This window comes from Canis aureus, chromosome 15, assembly GCF_053574225.1.
Source record: "Canis aureus isolate CA01 chromosome 15, VMU_Caureus_v.1.0, whole genome shotgun sequence".
NCBI lineage: Eukaryota > Metazoa > Chordata > Mammalia > Carnivora > Canidae > Canis > Canis aureus.
In genome coordinates this window covers 20,876,947-20,901,852 of record NC_135625.1, presented here as the reverse complement: position 1 = coordinate 20,901,852, position 24,906 = coordinate 20,876,947, and the positions used below count along the sequence as shown (strand labels likewise).

Genomic DNA, 24,906 nt, shown 5'->3' with positions numbered 1-24,906 from the left:
AGTTAATTATAAGGAAGAGCCTCAACATTTGGGAACTGCCGAACAAATACCTTAAGGGTAATAAACTACATGCCAGGATGCCTTAAACATTTACTTTAATTGCTGGATTTACTCCCTCGGTGCTGAGAAAGTTTCACTAGTTCAAGATCAGAAGGTTTATCTTTACTGCTTTTAAAGTTTTTAATAGGATTCAGTTTATATTCCAATATCAACAGAACATTTTTTCCTACATCAGGGCTCTATATTCTTGTTGTTTCTGTGTTTTGCTTTTTTCAAGCAACTAACATTAGTTACATGGTGACTTCCATGGAAGGGTAGCAGGTTGAATGCACCTCTTGCATCCCTTTCTTCTGATAGCTCCCTGAAACCACAATAGAAGAGACTTTTCCTGGAAAGGGGAAAATGGGAAAGGAAAAAATCAAAGCAAATGTTTGGAATCTGGAAAGCAAATAAACAAGTGCTGATTTCCTATACCTAGCAGGTATAGGAAGCTGAATCCTGAATCAGCAGTGAAGAAAGTGGATTGACACAGAAATTCTCTAAAAAGGCTGTGACCCGGTAACACTGAGCACCTCTGGAAATGGGAGTCAAGGGAGAGGTCTAAAGAAGGAGGATTTGTTGAAAGCTTTTTAAGGAGCAATTTGATCCCCAGACCAACTTCTCCAATTTATGCAGTCAGACACTTGGCCTCCCCCACACTCAAATTAGAGGATTATTCTCTGCAGTCGAAAACAGAAGATCTCTGGGTTGGAAGAGAGTAGGCAGGAATGGAGGTGGGAGACAGACTAACTACAGTTTTATTGGCTTCTGATACCCAAGTCCTCCCCATCTCCTTGGCTCCCAGAATACTGGCAGCCAGGCCATTGTCTTTCAAGTAGGAGACTGGAAAGTCCTCTGGAGAATCTGATGAGCCCAAGAAGAAAATCTTACATATATTGTTTATGATTTCCCCAGTGAAACAGCTCAGCGAGGTGACCTTTGAGTGAGGTTCGCTCTTGAAAAGCCCCAGCCACAAACTTATTCTTATGAGCATGACCAAGATTCACACATGAGGAAACCCTAACGTTAGATCCAGACTAAGACAAATCGACATTAAAAATCGACATTAAAAAGGCAACATGAGAAAAACAGAGACAGTCAAAGAAAAGAAGCTCGAAAAGAAATAAAAATCTATTGGTAGTATCTTTGGTGAGACAAGAAGAAATATTTCAACCTTGAAACAGCGACAGAGTGGTAGATAAACAGAACTTTAAGAGAATGGAGTTTTAAGCATTCAGAAACAAAAGAGAAATTTTGAAAAACTTAATAAATTGGAGGATAAAATTGAACTCTCCCTGTTAATAGAGTGAATGACATAAAAGAGAAAAAAAGTAAAAAGTTAGAGGATGAATCCACAAGGTTTAGTATCTAAATAACAGGAGTTTTGGAAAGAGAGAAAAGAAAAAATGGAGTGCAAAAAAAGCCCACAAAGGTTCAAATTAAAATGTCATCAGTTTTCTCAACAGTAGTATGAGGGGCTGGAAGGTGAGAAAGCACTGTCTTCAACACTTGGGAGGAAAAACCACTCCTGCCTTAGAATCACAGAACAGCGATTACATGAGAATTGACTAAAGACATTTTAGAAAGGCAGTGTTTCAAAAATTGTATTTCCCTTGTGCCTTTACCAGGAATCTACCAAAGGGTATTGCTTCACCAAAACAAGGGAGAAAACCAAGCACCAAAACCAAGCACCAAAACAAGAGAGAAAAACCAAGAAACCAGTCTGTTTCCCAAGATCAGGAAACAGGAGATCCAAACAAGGGAAGTGAAAGGAATCCTTAGGAAAATAGTGAAAGGCAATCCCAGGATGACAGTTCCACCCCAGTTGTTGAGAACAAACAATCCAGACGGAATCGTGGCAGAGAATCTGGGAAGCATTTCTTGAAGATCAGATTGATAAAATATGGGATGCTCTAAATGTCTTCAGAGGATGTTTACATAATTGAATGAGAGTTTGTGTTTCAATTCGTGGTAAATGCTATGACTACTACTATACTAAATCTCCAGGGAAATTAAAAAAAAAAAAGTTGTTCAGGTTAGTCAAAGTCATTGTAGTTTACTACACTTAGTTCAGAGTAGCATTTACATGGTCATAATGATATGAATTATAGTTACTGAAAAGATCTAACAAAAAGTGATGACATAACTGTATTGGAAGGATAAGGGGATAGGAAGAGCGAGATGAAAGATAAGCAGGAGAAAAACAGAAGTTGATTCATATGCACACCACATGGACACATGGGAGACACCCAAAGACAAATGAGTAACTCCCACAGTGGCTTAAGAATTCCAACTTAAGGGGTGCCCAGGTGGCTCAGTCGGTTAAGTGTCTGCCTTCAGCTCAGGTCATGATCTCAGGGTCCTGGGATTGAGCCCCATATCAGGCTCCCTGCTCAGCGAGGAGTCTACTTCTCTCTCTCCCTCTGTCCCCCACCCCCCCAAATAAATAAATAAATAAAATCTTAAAAGAATTCCAACTTAAATGCCATTTTCATCGGGAAAGGGGAGGAGAACATAGACCTCTTAGGAAAGGGGAGAGGAAATTATTTTTAGGAAAGATGAATGGGCCCTTGGAAGAATAGATAGGAGGTGTGATAGTTCATGACAAAGTTTGTCAGAGTGTGGGGTTGACTTCTAGGCTCCTCTCCTGTGACAAAAGTCAGTTCTCGCTGGTTAATGACACTCCTGTGAGGGGATTCATGACAATTGAGTTTCTTTTGGAGGATCTGTCTTTAGGCAGATGAGGGGAGTTCAGAGAAAGCCTCTCTCTGTATTTGCCTACAGCTCAAAATCACCATTATACCAAAGCATCAGCCTTGGGGTGGCGTGTCCCAGGCTCCTATAGTCCCATCTGCAGTGACATATCCTGCTACCCTTCAAAAGCCACCTAACCATGTTATTTAGAGGTGGAGAGGTCAGTACAAAAAGTATCAGCTCAGAAGCTTAAAAGTGGTTCTTCTAGAGAAGAGGTAGTAGAGGAACTATTATCCTAACAAATGTTATAGAACTGTTTGGCTTTTTAAAATTCACGCTGTATTACTTTAATAAAAAGTAAGGTGAAAAATACAAACAAAAAGACGAAAAGAAAAGAAAAAGAAAAATGAAAATCAAAGGCCCACGGGATAGGCCTCTCTGAACTAGTCAAAAAAACCAAGTGATAAATATTTTATAGCGTGATTCCAGTCGACACTGTTCGAGGCACTTTGAACTCAGAGCTAGAAAGTTCCACCTTTAAGTGAGAAAGGAGTCTCAGCACTAGCTCTGTGCTAGACCCAGACGGAGAGGGAGCAGCACCCCCCACCCCGCAGAGGTGGGAGACGGCACATGCCTCCGGATCCCAGATTCCATCTTTATCGATGATTAAACACCAGCTGGCACCTGGAATTTCAGTTTTTTAATGTTTATATACAGGGATGCTGAGAGAGAAATTTTGAGAACTGCGAAAAGTTGATTGAACGATTAAGCAGACATGAAAAGATGAGCTGATTTTGAAACCCATATGTTTACAACTTCAGAGTTGAAACTTTCAGATGTGGAACCAAGCCCAAAATAACGTAAAGCAAATATTGAGTAAGAGAACATAACTTGAGAACTTCAAAGTGGTTTATCTGGCAGTTACCTACCCCCATGGATTTTAGTTTATGGTTGCATTAATTCTGGTCTTCTCCTATTGTTAGTATATATTCCCAGGTGTGAAAGCATTGAACAGAAGCTGAAGAGTTTAAAAAAAAAAATTAAAAAAAAAAAAAAGAAGCTGAAGAGTTAATAAGTAAACCTGTTAAAAGAGGCTCTCAGGGAAGGGGTGGGTGGAGTGGAGTGGAGGACAAACATATCACATTCCCAAACTCCAAACAAGTCCAAGAATTCACAGCTAGATATGGAGCATACACCTGAGCTGCTGTGAGAGCTGATTGAGAACATTTTCAAGAGAACAGGGAATGAATTGATTCCTGAGCTTTTTCTTTCTCTTTCTTTCTGTTTTTGCCAAAGCCCTATTTTGGTTTCATGTAGGCTTTCCCATAATCTGTTCAGACTTTAATTTCATGGTATAATTAATCTTTCCAGCTTTGGTAACCGCCCAGCTGCATTTTGAGCTGGCTGGTCAATAAACCAAATGCCGTCCAAGCTTCTCATTTGTCCTGCCATAATCTAAAACCCTGAAGAGATTAAGTGTAAAATTAATCCTGTACTCAGTCACATGATCTCGGGGGATGCTTTCCCCCTTTGAATAGTGTTGCAATCGGCATTTCAGTTATGAAAACCAAATGTGTAATTTGTGCAAACGTAATCACAATAGTTTTTGGAATGTAAGTGAGATTGGGGTCTGGGTGGCTCTGTTGGTGGAGCGTCTGACTCTTGACTTCAGCTCCAGTAGTGATCTCGACATTCTGATCTCGGAGTCGTGGGATCAAGCCCTGCATCAGGCTCTGCACTCAGAGCACTAAGTCTGCTTATCCCTCTTCATCTGCTCCTCCCTCCTTACTCTCTCTCTCTGTCTCTTTCTCTTCCCTCCCTCTCAGATAAATAAATAAAATATATTTTAAAAAAGACGTGAAATTTTCTAGTTGACAGGAAACCCATTTTCTAAGGTTTCTTTTTAAACGTACATATGGTAAAATTCACTCTTTTTTGATTGTACAGTGCCATGAGTTTTAACACACGCGCCCCCACAACACACAGGACATGGACCGGTTCTGACATCCCAAGCTCCCTCGTGAGGCCTCACCGTATAATCCCCAGAAACCACCAAGTCTATTCTCCATCCCTCAGTTTCATTTTTTCTGGAATGCCATGTAAATGAAATCCAGAATGCAACCTTTTGTGCCTATCTTCTTTCACTTAGCATGACGTATTTGAGACTCATCCATGTTATCATGTGGATCACATATGGGTGTGCATGCATGTGTGTGTATAAATACGTGTGTGAATAGACTTTGCATTTTGAAATAATGATAGTCCAAAAAAAAAAAAAAAGAAGAAAGAAAAGAAAGAATGATAGTCACAGGGATTTGCAAAGATAGTGGACCAAGTAGTTCTTTGTACTGGTTCCCAAACCAGTTTCCTCCAATAGTTACGGCTTACATAATGATAGCACAAGATCAGGAGCTGGAGACTGACACTGATGCCACGGTGGCCAATTTATCACATACACAGATTCCTGTAACCCCCACCACAGCCAGTATATAGAACTAGTTCACCCCCACGAAGATGTCCCTTGTGCTTCTTTATGGCCCCTACTCCTGCTCCCTTCCCCTATCCCTTGCCCGTGGCAACCACCAACCTGTTCTCTGTCACTATAATTTTGTCATTTTGAGAATGCTATCAAAATTGAATCATTAAGTATGTGACCCTCTGAGATTAATTGTTTTCACTTAGCATAATGCCCTTGAGAAGTTCCGTGTGCAGAAATTACGGAGACCATTACCTGCTGTTTTAAGTGATGGATACCCGCTGTCGTCAACTAGTTCCTATGCTGGATTTTAAAAAGTTGATCTAGTCCCCATTAATTACCTTAAATAAAAAAAGTCAGTTTTCTTCTCACTTCCCTGCAGAATGTATATTCCAGAAGCACAATGTGAACACAGCTGTGTTCCTTGCATTTCAAGAGCACTGAGAATACTCATTGTTTTAAGGAATTCCCAGAGGAATCCATTTATTTAAAAAAAGAAAGAAATGACAGGATTTAGTGGAAAGACCACTGGAATGGGAATTTGGAAGTCTTATTCTGGAAACAGCTCTAGCTCGTACTAACCGTGTGACCTTAAGCAAGCCTCTGGAACCTCATTCTCCATCTTTTCCTCTGCAAAAGGGGGGTTTGAACTTACTTGAGCCACATTTCCTGGCATGGATTCTGCAGAACACTACCTGTACCGGAGTAATACACATTGAAGAAGAGAAGCGTTCTTTGTTATAATTAACTTGGGAAATGTTGAGTTGAACAAAGCTCAAGAGGTTTCTCAGAAGGAGGACTTGCCCAAACCTTGAATTTGCTAACATATGTTTTTAATCCTCATGAACGGGCTATCATATGTAGTGTTTTCCAGATTCATTTGACCACGGAAATCTGTTTCTTTGAATAATACCTGGAATAGATGCAAATATATGTCCCCCTTTATTTTCCCTTAGAACTCACTTTGGGAAGTGCTGAACTGAAGCATTTTTAATGTCGCTTCCAAATCTAACTTTTTAATATTTTCCAGTCTTTTTGGTAAAACAAAACAAAACAAAAAAACCCAACAGACCTCAAACGCTCCCTAGCGACCTTGTTTGGAAAGTCTGCAGTGCACATGTCAGGCTTTGCGTAAAGTGTCTCCACAGTACTGTAAAGTGACATGATTGTAGCCAAAATAACAGCAGGCTTGTTCTTGTGTGTCTGAGGTCAGGCTGGTTCAAACCCGCATAGAGATCAACTAGGTGTCAGGAACTTGGCAGGGCAGGCGTTGCTGTGATAGATGGAGGCACAGGTGAGGAGCCAGCCTGGAGAAGGGCCCAGAAGCCGGCAGTATGAGTTTCCGGAGTGGGCCAGAGACATACAGCAAATCAGAGGGGTCAGCAGGTCAAAGGTGCTATCTGTTGGGCCATCAGGACTCTAGAAAACACATGGCCAGGTAAATGAAAGGTCATCGTCACATGTCAGACAAGGAATAAGGAACTAAAAACTTTGTAGAAACCCAAAGACATGAGATATCACCGAAGAATTCTTTCCACTGAGGTCATTTTTTCACCCAGCTATGAAGCCCACCTCCCTCTGGGACAGTAGAACAGGCTCCCATCTCTGCGGGTCAGGGTGTTGGGTGTGAGGTGCTGTGTGGGCTGAGGCCAGGCTCGGGGATGGTGGCTCTGCAAGACAAGCTGTTGATTGTCCACCCTGGTCAGGAAGAAATCCATCTTGCCTCTTTCCTGGCCCTTCCCATTTTGGAGCACCACTTGGACACTTCGCTCCCTCTTACAGTTTTGGGGTACCCTGTGAGCCAGAAGAGTTTAGAATGAAGAGATGAACTGAGTATCAATGAAAAGCTGGAGACAGTCTAATGCAGTGGAAAGAGTATAGATGAAGAGTCAAGAGGCCAAGTTGAGGCCTTTGACCTGAACCGTGGGCTTTGGTCTCCTCATTCTGTGAAAGTCGGAGGTCTCTTCTAGCTCAAAGGTACCAAGATTCTAGTCCCTTCTCCTGCGTGTGGGAGGGGCATAACCACATTCCTTTCAAGATGGGCAGATGAGAGGGGACCTCCTCTCCTCTCTAATCCAAGGTGGTTGTGGCCTTCTCTCAACTTTGTCCATGTCAAGGAATGGCAGGCACATTGCTGGCTTGTTCTGGAGGCTTGTTCTGAAAGAGACGGACAGCGTTATGTGGGAGAAACCTCGGGATGGAGCCAGACCCAGGAGGGCAGTCTGACCTCATCAGAAGCCAGGCAGCTACACGTCCTATGGGTCAGCCCAGGACACGGGAAACCGGGGAGCTGTCAGGAAGCACCAGACACAAACGGAAAGTCCTGCGTGGTGGGAGAAGCCGAGGCCACATGCGCTCACCCTCAGCTCACTCTCAGGGGACAGAGGAACTCTATAGTAATTGGAAGGAAGGGAGTGTTTTGAAATTCAAATGGACATAGTAGGTACAAATCACATTGATTAGAGGAATGGACAGTCCTCACAGTTTGGCTCAGAAGAAGGTAGCGCTTTTGGTAATGAGGTGAGTTCCAGAGGATGCCAGCTGCTTGCTTGCTGGTTGTTGGTTTGGAAATGAGCACTCCACAGGCTCCACCCTCTTCCTTCTCCTCTCCCAGAACGTGACTGGTTTCCCTGCCCGCTCACAGCCAGCAGAAGCCAGACCAACAGGTGGCCGCAGCCCCACACTGTAGAATTTACCAGATCCCATAGGCACAGGAGACTGGGATTCCCATGGGAAGGAAGGAAGGGGCTGGATATTGCTATTGTTTTTAATGGCAGTACTTACCAGGACACGATTCATCTTCTCCCATAGGAAAGGGGCTGCTGCATTCTTCCAGAGAAGGTTCTGGCACCTGGCCTGGATGAGATGTCCCTGTGGGGACACAGGAGCAGGGTCCTGCTGCAGGTAGAGGTACTTTCAGGAGAGACCAGAGTTCCTGAAAACATATTCCTATTGAGCACTACTATGGTGGTCTCCTCTGGGGGGGAGGGGGTAGTGACCTTCCCAGGAGGAGGGAGGCTTCCCCACAGAGGGCACAGGCTATGTCATCAGTCCTGCCTGTGGCATAGAAGGTGATGGGTTACATTCAAGTAGTCATGACCCTAGTTTTCCTGTCCAAATTCAATGTAACTTTATACATGAGTATTTTTCCTGAGGTCAAGGTAACTGGCATTTCAACACCTTCTTTAAAAATAGAGTATCTGTGTGTCCCTGAGAACATTCCTTTGTGGTGTCTTCTACTTCCTCCCTGGAAGGGCTCGGTGGCCTACTCTGTAAAGGTTATTAACTCCATTACTTAACACATGTTAAATCCAAGCTTTCAAAAGTTAATTTTGCTGTGTATCAGTCAATAGATTATTGTGAATTCTTACTATCTCACAGAGGAGACTTGAAAGGGGGTTAGATCAGAGCCTCCATGATTATTCTCTTCTTGACTTTCAGATAATACATCAAAGAAAGGTCATCCGTTGAGTTGTTTCCCCTACTCCTCTCCTTTCATCCAAGCTAAGGAAAAGAGACATCCACCTAGCAAAGGTGCCTCTGAAATGTTCTGCTGAAACTTCTCTTGTTCTCAACATTCCTGTTAGCAGATGCACAGCCTCCTGGTAAGTACTGCTATTAATAATAATAGTAACATCCACCTCGAGAAGCCCCATCTTGATTTGTACCCTGGCAAGGGGTAAACTCCAGGGCAACACATGGGGTACCTGGGACTAGAGATCTACCCTAGCCCTCTGCTTCTTTTTCCTCCTTGATTTTCCTTTTCCTTTAGTCATTCCTGGAAACATGGAGTCAGAAGGAAGTTCAGAGATTTCTACAACCCAGCTGTCTGGACTGGGGTAAGATTATAAACCAAAGTTCTAGCAGAACCCTCCTGGGCTTAACATTCTCCAAAAAATTAAGGATTCCATAGCCAACCAGAGAGACCTGAACTGAGAAATAAGTTGCTGTGGTTGTGATTCAAGGTTTGTCTTTCTTCTCTGGTATGCAGACACTTTTGAATGTTCCTCAAATCAGTTTCTATTCTGGCTTCTTCAGTGGCTGCCAGGTGGAATTTATCCCTAAATTAAGGTCCTTGCCTTGCACTGAAGTCTATATGGGCTTGTTTTCTTTTACAAAGTGATGGTTGGGTACCATCTGTTGGGGACCATTTGACTGGTGAATGCTTTGTAGCCTTCTCTTCATCACATTAGAGAATTTTATTTCCTTCTCCTTGAGGGAGGAGCCCATGGGGGATGTAACCAGAGGGAGAGTTTGGCCTGAGAACTGGAGAAGTGGAAATATTTTCCCCCCAGTAACTAGAGCAAAGATGGCAGAGTTCCACATTTCATGGGTTCAGGGTCACCAGGTACTCAAGAGGTTGATCTTATTCCAGCCAGTACCAGAGGCATAAATCTAGACTGCATGGCTCTCAGTTGGCTCCATTATACAGAGTCCTTCCAATTCCAAGAAATCCCTAGGGAGGCTGGGATTTGAGACAGGTCCAAGGCAAGTCCCAGCCCTAAGTCATCCTGTGTGCCATGACAACATTCTCAGGAAGCCCTCCAGCCAGGGCCTGCTTGCCCACTATAGACAAGGAAGCGGTCTCACAGTCCATCCCTCACTTCTTTCAAGCTTGGGTTTTTAGCATCCTGCAGAAGACCTGCTGAACATCCTCCCTCCCCCTGAGCTCACCCATGGTGCCAGTCAGTGTTCTGAGAAGCCCTGTCTACAAGATAGATGACAGCTGATTCTATTTTAAGGAACTGGAATGAGTCATTTGGTCACAGAATATTATATAAATGACCCTTCTGTGGTAACATGATAAAGAATAGGCAGTTAGGGGAAATTTTTCAACTCTTGAGAGATTAATTGATGTAGATGTAAAAAATAGAGCTAACTTCCTTCATCTTCTCAATGGTGATGTGTATGAGCAGACATGGCAATTTTTTGCTGCCTCCATGGACAGAATCCTGTGCGTGGGATAGAGTATCTCTAGACTAACTCTTCCTCCAGAGTAGGTTGTCGCATCTTTGCATGGTACCAAGGGACTGGCTCATCTGCCCAGATCTGAGTGTGTTTCATCCTTTGGGTTCAGTGGCTGGAGTTTTGCAGAGCAACAGGGACTAGCTGAGTTCTTTCTTTCTGAATTCTAGATCAAGGATCAACAAAATTTCCCCACAAAGAACAAGATAGTAACTATTTTAGGATTCGTGCACCAAACATTTTCTAAAGCAACTACTCAACTCCTCTGGTATCACGTGTATGGGAAAGCAGCCACAGACTGCATGCAAAAAATGTCTTTGGCCACGGTTAAAATGAAACTTTATTTGCAAAAACAAGTAGTGGGTTTGATCTGGGTCAACAGGGCATAGTTTACCCACCCCTATTCTGGAGTCAAAGAGATGAAATAGTTCACCTTCCTTCACTCTTTTCAGGGGATGCCTGGTAATTCTGTGGTCATTCATTCAACAGTTATTTATCACAGAATCTACTATTGTGCCAGGCTTTGTTATGTATTTGGGATACAACAGAGAACAAAGCATGCAGAGATCTTTAGAACTTACATTGTAGTAAGGAGGGGCATGTTCTAGGGACAGTAAGACCAGTGTGACTGGACAGAAGGGTGTGAAGAGCATATTGATGGGAGGGGACAAAGTCAGGGAGTTAATGGAAACTGAACACATAGGGTGATCAGGCTATCATTTAAGGACTTATAGGCTATCATTTAAGGACTTTAGCTTCTTCTTTGCATGAGATGGGGAGTCACTGGAGAATTGTGAACAAAGAAGTGACATGATCTACCCCAGGTTGAAAATAAATATAAATTGGATTTGAGTGGATTAAAGGGTAGATGCAGAGACCGTGTTAGGAGGATATAGCAGTAATCCAGGAGACAGATGGTGGTGGCATGAACTAGAGTAGCAACAAGAAAGATAGTGAGAAGTGTTTAGATTCTGGGTATATATTGAGGGTAGAATCGATATGAATTCCTAATAGGTGTGTAATGTGTGTGAGATAAAGAAATCAGGAATGTTTTGGGCCTAGCTGTTGGCATATGGAATTGCCACCAACTGAGACGAGGAATACTAAAGGTAGAAGCAGTGTTAAATATGTTAACTTTGGACATTTCTCTTAGATATCTGAGTGGATATATTCATACTTGGCATTTAGGAGAGAGGTCTGAACTTGAGATATAAATGTGTTTGTTGTCAGCATGGGATAAATACATGATATTTAAGACCACGGGATTATATGAGATCACCAAGGAAATTAGAGTATATAGAGGAAAAAGGAGAGCCAAGATTCTTGGATACTCTAGTATTAAGAAAATTGGAGAGAGAAGGAGGATCCTGCAAAGATATTAAAAAGGAGTGATGAGTGAGGTGGGGAAAAACAAAAAACAAAAAACAAAAAAACAAACAAAAAAAACCCCAAGAGAGTGCAGGTCCAGGGAGTTTTTCTACAAAGAGAAGCAGCTTAATGACTGATAGCTGTCGGGGGAAGTTGGGGTAAAAGAAGGCTTTTGTTCGTTTTTGTTATTGCTTATATGCAGAAAGTTACTGCATAAACATTTATATGTGGGAATGATCCAGGAGAACAAAAATTTGATAACTTGGCAGATACAGGGAAGAACTGCCAAAAAGACATCTTCCAATAGGTGAAAAATATGGGATCTGATACACAAAAGGAGGTTTTAGCTTTAGATAGTTACATAGAAGGCTTCAATTTCTGGTCATGAAGGAGGAATTGGTACTGGAATTTCCATAAAGAACTAGAACACTAGGAAGGAATATAATGTTTGAGAGAAGGGAAGTAAATGAGTGAACCCTGTAATTACCTAGACTGCCTGCTGGCACTTTCTGGTATGCAGGACAAAGGGAAGAACTCAGGCAGGGTAAGATAGTCATGCTCAGTTGAGGAGATAGAGTTCAGAGTTGGAAGAATTCAAGACATCTAGAGCAATTTGCAGGATGGAGTACCAGAGAGGAGGACACCATGAAGGTAAAGGGCTTTATAAATCTGCATAGGGATTATGGTGAATCTTTGGCTGAATACTGGACTGTGGATGCCCAGTGTGAACCTCTAATATATTGGACAAAGAATAACTATGAGGGAACAATGAATAGGAGAATTCTCAGAGTTCATACAGGGCTGGGAGATGTTTGAATCCTGACCAGTTAGAGTGGAAAGCCCTGGCTGAACACTCGGAGCATTCAACAGAGGCCTCAGAAGAGTCATACCTTAATAGTTAGGGTCAACTATCAAGCCTCAGTCACTAACTGGCCTAGATGAAAGTAACTCTAGCCTTATTCTAGCATTTCTTAAATGCGTGACATAAAAGAATTAAACAAGTAACTTAACTGTCAAAATAAACTCTAATACTATTTTTTAAAAGATGACAAAATCTATACATACACTCAACACAAACAAAATCCAATAAAAAATTACTAGGCATGTGAAGAAGTGGAATATTGTGTCCCATAACTATGAGAAAAATAAATTGATATAACCAGGAGTGAGAAATGACAGAAATGATGGAATTAGCAGACAAGAATATTAAATAGCTACTATAACAGACCAAGAATTAAAGAAAAATATGAAGATGGGGAGAGAAATAGAAGATATATTTTTAAAAAGAAATAACTATAGCTTCTAGAGGTAAAAAAAATACAATATTTTGAATGAAAAATTCACTGGATGGGCTTCATAGCAAATTAGGCTATGAAAAAGGAAAGATTAATGAACTGGAAGATATAGCAATAGAAACTATCCAAACAGGAGCAGAGATGATAGATAGATAGATAGATAGATAGATAGATAGATAGATACCAGAAAAAAAAGAAATGAACAGAGCCTCGATGACTGTGTGACAATATCAAGCAGTCTAACATATTTGTAACAGGAGTCCCAGAAAAAAGAGGTGTGCAAAAATATTTGAAGGAATAGTGACTCAAATATTTCTGAATTTAATAAAAACTATAAGCCCACAGACTTAAAGAGCTCTTTTAACCCCAAGAAGGATAAATAAAAAAGAAAATCAGGCCAAATCACATCATAATTAAATATTGAAAATATCTGATGAAGAGAAAAGTATAAAAATAGAGAAAAAGACATGTTGCACACAGAAGAACAGACATAAGAACTCAACAGATTTCTTATCAGGAACAACTTAAGTCAGACAGAGATCAGAGTTTGAAGAGGCCAAGGCATTTAGAACAATTTGCAAGATGGAGAACCAGAGAGGAGGACACTATGAAGGTAAAGGGCTTTATAAATCTGCATAGGGATTCTGGTGAATCTTTGTCAGAGGACAATGGAATGACATCTTTAAGATGCTGAAAGAAAAAAAAAAAAAAAAACTTGTTGATCTTGAATTCTATATCCAGAGAAAATATCATTCAAAGACAAGGCAAAAATAAAACACATACAGACAAGGAAACGCTAAGAGGATTTGTTAACAGAATGCTTATACTGCAATCAATATTAAAAGATGTCCTTTGGGACAGCCAGGTGGCTCAGCAGTTTACGCCTGCCTTCGGCCCAGGGACTGATCCTGGGGACCCGGGATGGAGTCCCACATCCGGCTCCCTTCATGGAGCCTGCTTCTCCCTCTGCCTGTGTCTCTGCCTCTTCCTTTCTTTCTTTCTTTCTTTCTTTCTTTCTTTCTTTCTTTCTTTCTTTCTTTCTTCTTTCTCTGTGTCTCTCATGAATAAATTTTTTAAAATCTTTAAAAAAAAAAAGATGTCTTTTGGGCTAAAGGGAAGGAGTAACAGGTGGAAATTTGGTGCTATAGAAAGGAAAAGGGTAAAAAAAAAAGAAAAAGAAAAAGAAAAAGAAAAAGAAAGAAAGGAGAAGAGTGCCAGAAATGATAAACATGTAAGAAGTTATTTGAAGACTTTCTTCTAGTTTTAAAATTTTTATTAAAAGACAATTGTTTATTTTTTTTAAATAAATTTTAAAACCCAGGTGCCCCTATATATTTTTTCATTACATATGCAATGGTATAATACTATTGTAAACTAGAACAAACACTAAAAGAACCCAAGTAAGTATAAGTAATTGCCAATAAAGAAGATAAAGTACTAAAAAATACACTAATCTGGAAGAAGGAAAACAAAGATCAGATAGAACAAATAGAAAACAAATATCAAGATTATAGATCCAAACTCAATCATACGGCTAATTACATTAAATGTAAATGGCCTGAGCACTCCAATAAAAAGACAGAGCTAAGAGCAAGGTCCAGCTATCTGCTATCTATAAGAAATGCATTTTATTTTTAAAAAAATTTTTAAGAAATGCATTTTAAATATACAGATACAAACAGGTTAAAAGTAAAAGGGTACAAAAGGATATAGTAAGAAAGTACTAATTAGAGAAGAGCTCAAGTGGCTATATAAATATCCTATAAAGTAATCTTCAGGAAAAGGAATATTGCCAAAGATAAGAGAAATATCTCTTAATGATAAGTAAAGCCAGTATATCAGGAAAACAATACTTAATCCTAAATGCGAAGTCATCTAATAACAGAGTTTCAAAATACATGTAACAAACCCTGATGGAACTGAAAAGATAAAGAAACAAATCCTCACTGATGGCCAGAAACTTCAACACTCCTCTCTTGATGACCTTAGGACCGATATCTCTGGGACAAAGAATATTGCCAAAAACAAGAGAAATATCTCCTAATGATAGATAAGCCATTTATCAAGAACACAATGCATAATCCTAAATGCCTAGACATCTAATAACAGAGTTTCAAAACACATGACCAAACACGATGTAACTGAAAAGATAAATAAACAAATCCTCGGTTACAGTCAGAGACTTCAAAACATCTTTCTTGATAACCTTATTACAATTAGACATAAAACCAGTGAGGACATAGATTTGAAAAATGCTATCAACAAATTTATCTTAGTTGACATTTGTAGACTAATATTCCCAGTAACAGCAGAAAATATATTACCTTCAAGTGTATATGGAATATTTGGAATATTTGCTAGGTAGACCATATTCTGGGCCATAAAACAAGTCTCAAAAAATTTAAAAGGATTGAAATTGTACAGAATGTATTCTCTGACCAAATCTCTGGATTTAAATTAGAAATTTGCAATGAAAAGATATATGGGGCATCCCTAAATATTTGGAAATCTAACAACTCCTTCCTAAATAACCTAAGGACCAAAAAAAAAAAAAAAAAAAAAAGATTCACAAGGAAAATTTTTTTTAATATTTTGAGCTGAGTGATAATAAAAGCATTAGGTATTTAAATTTGCAAGATGTAGATAAAGTAGCATTTAGAAGGAAATGTATAGTTTCGTGCTTATATTAGAAAAGAAGAAAGGTCTAAAAGCGATGTAAGCTTTTACCTTATGAAGCCAGATAAACCCACACTAAGTAGAAAGAAGCAATATTTCAAATTAGAGCAGAAATTAAAATAGAAAATGGACGAAGAGTTTGGGCGGAGGGGAGTCAATGAAGCCAGAACAGGGCACGTGGGTGCAGATGCTACAGGGGCAGCTCTGGGGCAGAAGTTACTTTCTGACCACCTCAATATTCTCAGTGAACTAGGAGGCAAGGCGGGGCAGCTGGGAGTGAGGATGGGATAGAGGTGCTGAGGAAGAGGAGGAGGGCAGGTGTGGCCTGAGCCTCTGAGACTGTGGGAGAGCAAGGGGTCCCCGGTTGTACACTAGCCTGGCAGTGTTAGGGCTCCTGGGAGCATCAGAACACGTCTACTACTTGGTCTCCTATTTAATTGTATTAACTGACATCCTTGTACAATATGGATAGTATAGGTGCTATTATCCCATTTTACAGATTGAGAAACTAAAATATCAAAAGGTTAAGCTGCTGACCTAAAGGTCCTGAAAGGTGTTATAGCGGTAAAGTGATGTCTAGAGTCCTTAAAATTACAGCCTCAGGTAACCACAATTAAAGTTATTTTATAGGAATAAGAAGATCAAAGCTCTGAAGAGTTAAGTAATTTGCCTAAGTACACATAACTGATTCTTCTGGGAGCCAACACTTGAACTCAGGTTAAATGACCGATTTGCCTCACCTTACCTCCCCTGTCAGGAAAAATGTACATGAGAACCTTGTATAATAAGTAAACTTAATTAAACAAAAAAATTTTTTTGAAGTAGGCTCCATCCCCAGCATGGAGCTCAATGTGGACCTTGAACTCACAACCCTGAGCTCGAGACCTGAGCTGAAATCAAGAGTAGGACACAACTAGGGCAGCCTGAGTGGCTCAGTGGTTTAGCGCCGCCTTCAGCCCAGGGTGTGATCCTGGAGACCCTGGATTGAGTCCCACGTCGGGCTCCCTGCATGGAGCCTGCTTCTCCCTCTGCCTGTGTCTCTGCCTCTCTCTCTCTCTCTCTCTCTCTCATGAATAAATAAAATCTTTAAAAAAAAAAAAAAGAGTAAGACACAACTGACTGAGCCACCTAGGCACCCCAATTAAAGTTTTATTTATTTATTTTAAAGATTTTATTTATTTGAGAGAGAGAGAGAGCGCGCACAAGTTGGGGGAGGGAACAGGACAAGAAAGATTCCCCGCTGAGCAGGGAACCCAACTCGGGGGCTCAATCCTGGGACCCTGGGATCATGACCCAAGCCGAAGGCAAATTCTTACCCAACTGAGCCACCCAGGTGCCCCATAAAATGTTTTTGATTTAATTTTTTATTCTCTAGTCATGGAACAGATACGATTCTTTTGACTTAAGGAAGTATTTGTAATTTTCAGGTGGATTTAAGTAGGCTAGATTTGTCTTGTTACATAGGGCTTTTTTTTTTTTTAAATAAAGAAACTAATTTGCTTGAGATCTTTTAGACTAAGTTATAGATTCAACTGACTCAAACAGACTAACCAGTCTGCTTTGCACAAATGCCTTGCCTCTGTTTGTGCCCTGTGTCCAATATCTAAAGTTATATGTAACCGGGTTTACTTATTCCAGGATAATTCTAAGCTAATTCATGGGTTGCTCATATAATAAATAAACCTCAGATACCATTCATTCATATGAATCAGTCTGTGTATTTAATTTTCTGATTCTCATATTTAGAGGACAGTAGGTTGTTCAAGATCTACAACAGTCAAAACTATTTATATTTATTTTTTCATTTATAGTTATTTTATAGGCTTATATGGTAAATATAATTTTTGTTTTTTACTTGAAACATTTGGTTAATACTGTCCTTAAAATGAATCATCTTAAAAGATTTTATTTTATTTTAAGTCCAGTATGGTTAACATAAGTATAAGGTATAACATAACATAAGTTAACATAAGTTATAGGTATAAAATATAGTGATTCAACACTTCCATACAACACCAGGTGCTCATCATAGCAGGTACATTGCTTAATTCCCATCCTGTATTTCACCCATCCCTTACCCTTAAAAGTTTTTAAAAATACCTGTAGGATGCATCAAATATTATAATAGGCTTTTTTTTATTTATTTATTTGAGGTAGAGGGCACAAGAGCAGGAGAGGGGCAGAGAGAGAAGGAGAAGCATACTTCCTACTAAGTGAAGAGCCCCACTTGGGGCTCGATCCCAGGACCCTGGGATCATGACCTGAACAGAAGGCAGATGCTTAACCAACTGAGCACCCAGAACCCCTATAAAAGACTTTTAAAGCAATCTTGTGCAGTCGGTGTTATGACCCCCATCTTTGTTTTATGACCCCCATCTTATTGATGGTGTGCCTTAAGGTTCAGATGAGAATGCCATGCCGTAAGGGAAGGCCAGTACTCTAATTCTTAGCCCAGTGCTCTTATCACAGAGATATACCTTTTTCTAGAAGAATCATGACAGGTCAAAACCTCAGGCTAACATGCTGACCAGATCACTATCTTAGAAGAGCATGCATCTGACTCTTCCACCCATTTCCACTTATTTTGGTGACCCCTATTTTATTTAGGACTGATACCCAGAACACTAGAAGGGCCACTCTATAACCTTTAAGAGAGAGAAAGAGATAGGGGTCCTAGTGGGTGTAGTTGAAGAGACACCCAAATTAAAAAGTTCTTTCAGAGGTGGGTCTTTGGGCAAGTCAGATACAAAATATGAGAGAGTTTGGGCTCTTGGAAAATACACGAGTATTGCAATCACTGTTGTAGGGGGAGGTGTGGGATTTACCATCCCTCTGTGCTCAGCCTATTGAGCTGGCCTCTGAGCAATCACTTAGTTTGTGAGGCAGAAATCACCTTGTTCAACCTGAGCACCACTAAATTACTACTCGAGGCTTATGTGAAAAGTCAGATCAGAAGCTACAGACACAAATTGTCTATGTATTCACGGGAAAGGCTGGGAACATTTCACAGAGGACTGCTGGTTGCCTTGGCAACCCAACATCCCTGCAGGACAAGGCTCCAGACAGGAGGCAAGGCCAGCACAGCCAAGGTCTGTAGATATCCTGCTTTCTGTGCTTAAGCCTTCGCTGACAACATTCATATTTAAACATGAAAGCCCAGGGACACCTGAGTGGCTCAGTGGTTGAGCCTCTGCCTTTGGCTTGGGGTGTGATTCTGGTTCGGAGGATTGAGTTCCACCCCACACTGGGCTGCCTGCAGGGAGCCTGCTTCTCCCTCTGCCTGTGTCTCTGCCTCTCTGTGTCTCTCAAGAATAAATAAAATCTAAAAAAAAAAAAGAAAAAAAAGAAAAAAAAGAAAGAAAGAAAGAAAGAAGGAAGGAAGGAAGGAAGGAAGGAAGGAAGGAAGGAAGGAAGGAAGGAAGGAAGGAAGAAGAAAGAAAGAAAGAAAACCCAAGGCCATGTTCAGTAAGCCCATGTAACAGTCCACATAAGACTAAAACTGATCTGGCGCGATTTGCCTGAGTAGAGCATGTATTCCTTCTTTCCCTGACACAGCTCCACCACTTGGGTGGATTTAGAAGAAAACACACGGAGTCATGGTTCCTGTCCAACTAACTTGCTACCTCCTTGAAAAATGATTTTAAAAATCGTGGGAGATGATGGTATTTTTAACAAACATGCCGGAATTTACCTATCCATATAATGGCTTTCCTTTGAGGATGTAGGGAATGGGGGGAGCTGTTGCCCTAAATATAAATAGTGCCTAATATGTTCCTTTTGGACCTTCATAGGGAATAGCTAGACATAAAAGAGAGTCAATCTGATTAGGGCTTTTTAGTCACACTTCAAGTTTGCTTTTAACTAAAAATTAAACTCTATATTGATATGTCTCTCCCTAACGCCCAGTGCATCCTTACCAGTCCACTAAAATGTTTGATAAATGTTCGGTTATCCATCTACCTCTACCCCTGGATTTCTCCCAAACTGAATCTACCTTTAAAGATTCACTACCACCAGGAAGTCACAGGGATATTCAATAGAGTCTAGATGGCTTTCCAAAAAGGCATCCTAGAAAGCCATAAGCAGGGATGGCAGGATTCAGATAGGTACATGATATCCCAATGGGACCCACTTTGAAGAAGATAGCATTGAGTCAGTGTCCACTTTGAAGGGGGCAATATTCACTGGGTGCCGTGGCTTTAAATCACAGCCACACATTCCTTGACACTCTCCCCATGTAAGCTGGGATTTGTGCCTCTTCCTTGAAAGGGGGCAGGCTTTACTTCTTTGACCAACAAAATACAGTGAAAGTGATATGGGACTGCCAAGGCTGGCTCATAAGAAGTCATGCTGTTTCGGCCTTGTTGACTGGTTTACTCATTTGTAGAGCCTTGAACCACCATGTAAGAAGTACGATCGTCCTGGTTCCACCATGCGGAAACCGGGAACCATGCCCAGGTTCCTCCATGGCGCAATACCCATGGATAGGTCGGGTATAGATGCACTTAATCAATCGTCTAAACTGAGCCAGCCTTTGAGGCAATCCAGCCCAGGCATCAGGCATATGAGTAGACATCTCCGGATGATTCCAGCGGCCAGCTGTGCAAGCTGCTCCCAGCGAGCTGAATCTCTCCAGCTGAGGGGCAAGTCATCATGGAACAGAGACAGGCAATCCCCATTCCCAGAGAATTTGCGAGCCTAACAAAACAGTGTGCTGCTAAATTTAGGGTAGTTTCTTATGAAACAATAGATAACTGGACCACTTGGTTTAACAAGTACTGGATGTCTAGCAAAGTAAGTCATATTTTAAAATTGTACTCCCCTGGGACGCCTGGGTGGCTCAGCGGTTGAGCGTCTGCCTTTGGCTCAGGGCGTGATCTTGGGTTCCAGGATCGAGTCCCACATCAGGCTGACTCTATGGAGCCTGCTTCTCTCTCTGCCTATATCTCTGCCTCTCTTTGTGTGTCTATCATGAATAAATAAATAAAATATATTTTTAAAAAATTGTACTCCCCTTACCTGCCACAAATGAACAAAGACTGTAGGAAGTGGTGTACTCATTTTACCATGACTCTGCCAAGGAAGGAACTCAAGTTTTCGGTTTTGTGGTATTTGCACCTCCTTTGTTGAGGCTGCCATGAGTGAGGGTTGGTCTTTCTGGGCCGTTGTTTCTTCATCTCTACCATGATCTCCAATGATGTCGCGATTCTAAGGTTTTGGGCATGAACTGGGTACAAAAAGTATTATTCCCACAGCAGCAACATTTACACCAAACAAAATAAATAAAATATTGCTATAAACATACAATGGGATGGTATTCAGCTCCAAAAGGAAGGAACTACTTACACAGGCAGCAAATTGGGTGGACCTTGAAAACAGTATCCTAAATGAAATGAGCCAGGCACCAAAGTACAAATATTTCGATTCCACTTAGAGCAAGTCCCTAAATCAGGTAAATTTGTGGAGACAGGAAGTAGAACAGAGGTTAACCGAGGGCTGGGGCTAGGAGGGCAGGGGAGGTCAATGTTTAATGGGTGCAGAGTTCCACTACGGACTGATGAAACTGTTCTGGACATAGATCATAGTGAAGGTTGAGCAACACTGTGAGTGTGCTTCTTTCACTGGATGGCACACTTAAAAATGGTTAAAATGCTAACTTATATGCTAGGCATTTTGTACCATGATTAAAATATATATTAATATATTAATATATTATTATATATTAATATATATTTTTTAAGTTGAATTCCCAAAAAGCTTTGACTCTGGAGCCCTAGCCTCTTAATACTCTGAGGAATGAGGATGTATTTTCTAGCTCACCATCACGGGGTCACGGAAAGTGCCTTCAGCCTTCTCAGGGGTCCCAAGAGAAAGCAGTCATCTCATCAGCAGAGATATTTCTGGATGCCCTTGAGGGATATCTGAAAGGAGCTTTCAGGATTTTGTGGTCTAACACCCTCCCTTTGCAAATAAGGAAAGAGGAAAAACAACTCAAAGAAGTGTCTTCTGGGGAAATAAAGAAATCCAGCTAGATACCTTAAAGCTCTAAATAAACTGAGTGTGGCATTTTCTCTTCTAGGATAATAATCTACTCTTCTCTATAAATCTCATCTTTAATTTGCTTGTCATTTTTGAGTTTGCTTCTAGGTCAAAGACGCTATAGAACCCAGAATAGATCTCCAGGAAGATTATTTTACTGAGGCTCTAAAACTTCCTGCACAACATAATCATTTTGGCAGTTATGACCAGTTTGTTAGAGTTGGCGTGAAAGATGGAATCTATTTGCCATGGCTGTTACAATGCGCTTTATTGTGATACGGTGCCAGAGGCACTGGACCTGAAGTCCAGTGACCTGAATTTAGATCTAGGCTCATGCCATGACCTAGGGCGGTCATTAAACTTCTCTGTTCTTCAATTTGCTTCCTCTATAGATAGCGCGATTGGAGGAGATAAACCCTAAAATGCCTCCCAGTTTCTGTGATTCTGTATTCTCTGATTCTGTGTTTATTTTTGTCTGTGCTTTGGAAGTAAGGAAGTGACCCAAATACTTGAAATTATCACTCATTGATCACTTCTATTATGTTTTCCATGCTTATGTAAAATTAGCCTTGGTGGGTGGATCGTGGTAGATGCTCTGTGGTCCTGTCCAGTTCTCCATTCCAGAGTGAAGGACTTACTCCTCCCACTGCTGGGTGTTTGCCTGCAGACTGCTGCCGTTGTCAGCCCTCTCAGGGAGTTGCTGTTGGCCCAAGAAAGCCACTTTGCCTGAGGCATACCGCCTTCCCAGAGGCAGCCCATATCCAGCAATGACCCACCTCAGGGCATAAAGACCTGGGCCCTCTACCCCAAACTCTGGATGACTCTGAAAGGTTCTATCAGCTTCAGAGCTCCCCATGGGTTGGCTGAGACTTTTGATGAGACTCAATTATAATCCAATTTCTCCCTCCTTCTAAAACATACAAACATGCTACTTTGTCTTCTCTCACCAGAGCTGATTGTGAGAGCAACCCCAGTAGAAGTCCTGCATGCTGACCCCCCCTCCCCATCTCATTCAGAGTCCATGTCCCAGGTAACAGCTCATCATTCTTTGAGCTCTCCCACTGACATGATGAGGTAGATATAATTATTAAGAAGCTTCTGGAAGTAAGTTTCCATAAGCACCCTATTAGAAAATGATAGAGCCAGGGCTTAAACCCAGCACCCCAGCTCTGGCCTTCCTGTTCTAAGCTACTATATCCCTCCACCCCTTGATTTCTCATTCATTTTTCAGAGTTCATTCAAGTCTTATTCAAGTGTACATTTAAAAATCATTGCTTAAGTGCATGTGTGTTTTCCAAGTATCTTCTATGTTTTCATGTTAGTCTACAGAGATGAATGTGAACTTTGAAGTAGATCCAAATAAAATGACTTTCAAAATTTAGGAAACTAAGATATAATCTGGCAATCCTAAATCCAGCCCTTCCCAAATTCTTATGAAGGTAGCAATGAAGAAAAGGAATCCTGTTTGTCATTCTGCTGGTTAAGAGGACTGAGAAAAGTAAATCCTCCAACGCTAGCCCTGTGGGATTATGCAAACAAAAGAGGTTGCTCTTTGAACACGCAGATGATCCTCTGTGGTTTCTACCTCTGTTGGGGCAATGGTCAAGTATGGACTGTGAGCATTCCCAGGCTAGTCCCAGGACCCCATGAACCCTCTCTCTCACCAAGCCTGCCACTTGCAGAGACCATCAGATGTAGAGACTTTCTGTCCTAGGGAGGGATGAACCAGGTTATTCCCAACAAGCAGGGACACCCATCAGAGGTGGATGTGTAGACTGTGTAGTGACAGTAGACAAGGGTTTTTAGGGAAATAACAGGCCTCACCCTGCCTCACTTGTCTTATCGGTCAAACGAGGGTAGTATTTGTTCTTTCAGCACATAAAGCAATTGTGAAAAACAAATGTGATAAGAGCAATAGCATTGCTTGGAGGTTACATGTAGTTTCCAAAACACAACATTACTGTCCTCTGGAAACAGAGTGGAAAATCAGGATTACTGTTTGTTAATTCTGAATTTAAAAAAAAAATCCATACCCTTTTCTTTCACAGATGATTCACATCTTACCTGTATCACTCTAAATGGCTTCACATTTTTCTTTCCTGTATGAGGTCTAGCTGTGGATATAGATGGGCTTGGTAGTTAAGCCTCAGATTGGAGGTCAGTGGAACACATTCAGCTTGCAAACAAAATGGAATTGGATTCTGGGAGCATTGCAGTTATTTATAAATTTTGAATTAGCTGACAATAAAAATGCAGATTTGCAGTTTTGTCCAAAAAAAGTAGAAGTTCTGGCTTCATTCTCATTGTGACATTAGGCTGGTGCAGAGCAACAGCCGCCCCCTTAGACGGGGCATAGAAACTCTCATTTGCCACAGTCCACACCACACCCTATCGCCACCCTCTCTCAGAGGCCAAGTATCCATTGCAGTTTAGCATCACACTGGCAAGTCTATTCTCCTCCCTGAAATCACCGGCCCTCCCAAAGTCTTTTTAATCTGTCATCGCTTATTCAATGCCAGATTAAAGTCCTGGTCAGTAGACTCAAAAGCATCCTTTCTTTGGCAATGGAAAGAAATAGATTAGTGGTAATTCCCGGTGTTCTTCACTGTTGGGGTTCATATGGGAATGGGGATTTATGAGCCTAAAGGATTGATAGGCTATTTGCAGGTTTTACAACTTGGCTTTGAGACATCCTCAAATATACTTGAGCTCACTGGTTTTTCTGTTGATAGTACTCTAGAGCATTCGTTAGAGCCTCCCACTGAATGTCTTTGAGTCCAATGCTGTCTTAGAATAGTCTCTGGGGTCTTGCTCTGTTTCTTCATTCCCGCTACTGCTGATAATCTCCTCATCCTATCCATGGAACATTACTCATTGGTCTTTTTGTCTCATCTGTCTTTTCTCTAGTTTATCTGCTTTACTGGAAACCAAGTTAACCTTCTAAAAAACCCAAATATAATCCGTTCTCTCCTCAACTTATATACCCCTGCTGGTTCCTGTTTTCTCAAGGATAAATTTTGAGCTCCTTATGAAAGATCCTTCCCCATCTAACCCTAAACCACTACTTTCTCCCCTTCCTCACCACCCATGGGGATCCTCCATGTTCTCCACATACTGCCTGTCCTGTCCCAGCGGGATAGTCTTTGTATCCTCTGCTCCCTCAGACTAAAATGTACTTGCCCACACACAAGCCTTGGGATTTCAAAGACCAGTACTTTTTTTTTTTTTAATATGGAAATGTGTGTGTTGCTTGTATTGAGCCAAATAGGAGAGACTACAATTCATAATAATAGCATCTATTAGCACCTTGATTTTGTAAGAGAAAGAAAAATGGCAGCACTCCCAAAGTAGAAA

The 24,906-nt window shown here is 41.0% G+C and overlaps 1 long non-coding RNA gene across 1 annotated transcript; it reads right to left on the bottom strand.

Annotated features, from left to right (window-relative positions):
- Window positions 1–5,721: 5,721 nt before the first annotated feature.
- Window positions 5,722–20,997, bottom strand: LOC144284326 (uncharacterized). The gene is made up of 4 exons (XR_013352675.1): window positions 20,860–20,997; window positions 20,533–20,740; window positions 7,994–8,080; window positions 5,722–7,366 (listed from the first exon to the last, which is right to left on the bottom strand). It is a non-coding gene; the product is annotated as an uncharacterized LOC144284326 (long non-coding RNA).
- Between the last annotated feature and the right edge of the window lie 3,909 nt (window positions 20,998–24,906).